At 47.2% G+C, this 1722-nt stretch overlaps 1 non-coding gene across 1 annotated transcript; it reads left to right on the top strand.

Moving 5' to 3' along the window:
- Positions 1-977: 977 nt before the first annotated feature.
- Positions 978-1134, top strand: LOC149321286 (U1 spliceosomal RNA). The gene has a single exon (XR_016279629.1). It is a non-coding gene; the product is annotated as a U1 spliceosomal RNA (small nuclear RNA).
- Positions 1135-1722: the final 588 nt, after the last annotated feature.

Below are 1722 nucleotides of genomic sequence, written 5' to 3'. Positions count from 1 at the left end.
CCACTCCCCTTCAGGAACAAGAAGTAGCTTGTTTAGGGGTACAATGCCTATACACACAATACAGATCTAGAGTTCCTTGCATACTGGCTTGACACTCACTGTCCTCAACCTTCCTGCATCGATTAGAGTGGTCTGAAGGAGACACTAAAGGCAAATGGAATCCTTTTGGCAATAAAGGTTTCCAAAGGTTCTACTTACATTAAAGCACATGTGAATTAAGCCCCCTTCACAACTTCCCACTCAGTGTGAGAAGGTTGGGAACAGTGAGGGCAGATAGCAAAATCCCCCCTCCCCCAATACACATATTTGTATTTTCTTTTCAGAAATAATAACTGAAAAAGGGCTGTTGTGTTTACAATATCTATGGACTTGAAGATACATAATGTGGTTGAAAACTATGTCCAAATAGTTTTTCTGTGCTAGGTTAACCCAGGTTGATGGAACAAATGTGAAAGTAGGGAGCCAGAATGTAGGATCCTTGCTGTACAATAGGGATGGGAATTATGCTGCCGTAGAGATGATGCTGGACCACAGCTCTCAGCATTCTTCACCATCACCTATGCTGGCAAGGGTTGCCAGAAGCTGAAGTCCAACCAGATCTGGAGGACCATACAGTTCCCAGCTCCAGGTACAATCCTCATGTAAGAAAAGGGGTTGGGAACTTTTAGCTTTTTGTATGCTTTGGACTTGTTGGCAAGGGGAAAGCCAACCACCAGTGCAGTCTGGGGACAAATCTACCCAGATGCAGCCAAAACACTATTGCAAAGTCCAAAAAGCCTGCAGAGAAAGAAGAGGACCAACAAACATCTGGGAGGGAAAGAAAGGAAGCTTGTTCCATCTGCCATCTCTTCCTTCCCTGGCACTCTTTTACCACCTAAGAATGAGTGCCTCCCTGCAGCACTAAGGCCCAGCAACAGCCTGCTACAAGTTTTCCAGCTGGATTGAGCTAGCTAGCTCTTTGGGCTGCATAACTCCCAATACTTACCTGGCAGGGGAGACACCATGATCACGAAGGTGGTTTTCCCAGGGTGAGGCTCATCCTTTGCACTCCGGGTGTGCTGACCCCTGTGGCAGGGGCAGGGCTGCCATGCTGAAGGGGTGAGAGTTTATTCTATGGCTGCTGCCAGGAAAGAGATATTCACCTGCTTACAATACAAAACTAACATTTTTGTGAGTGGAAGACAGATGCACCAACAACCAAAGGAGGGACATAATGATAGTCAGGGAGCAGCCATTAAAGTTATGCAGGGTATTGGGAGATATGGAAATGAGAGACAGTTATACCATCCTGGGGGTAGAATTTATGATAGGGTATTAGTTACGCCCAAACTGTGTCCCATCCCAAATAAAGTGAATAGCCATGACAGCAACCTCCCTGAGTAGAAAATGCTGCCGCTGAATGCCAGGTCAGTGAATGGTAAAATGCCTGCCATCCAGGACCTGATCCTGGATGAACATGTTGACCTGGCATGTATTACAGAGACCTGGTTGGATGAGGCTTGGTTTACTCTCTCTTAGCTTTGCCCACCAGGATTCTCGGTGCAGCAGCAGGCAAGACTGAGGGTTGGGGAGACGGAGTTGCAGTGGTCTATCGGCATAATATTCCCCCTGACCAGGTGTCCTATCCCTCAGTCTGCAGGGTTTGAGTGTGTTTATTTAAAAGTGGGCAGCCGGGACAGATTAGGGATTCTGCTGGTGTACTGCCCACCCTGCTGCACAACA

The sequence above is a fragment of the Sceloporus occidentalis genome, unplaced genomic scaffold (assembly GCF_023333645.1).
Source record: "Sceloporus occidentalis isolate IW3139 unplaced genomic scaffold, rSceOcc1.0.p SCAF_1, whole genome shotgun sequence".
NCBI lineage: Eukaryota > Metazoa > Chordata > Lepidosauria > Squamata > Phrynosomatidae > Sceloporus > Sceloporus occidentalis.
This window is presented reverse-complemented; position numbering and strand designations above follow the sequence as displayed.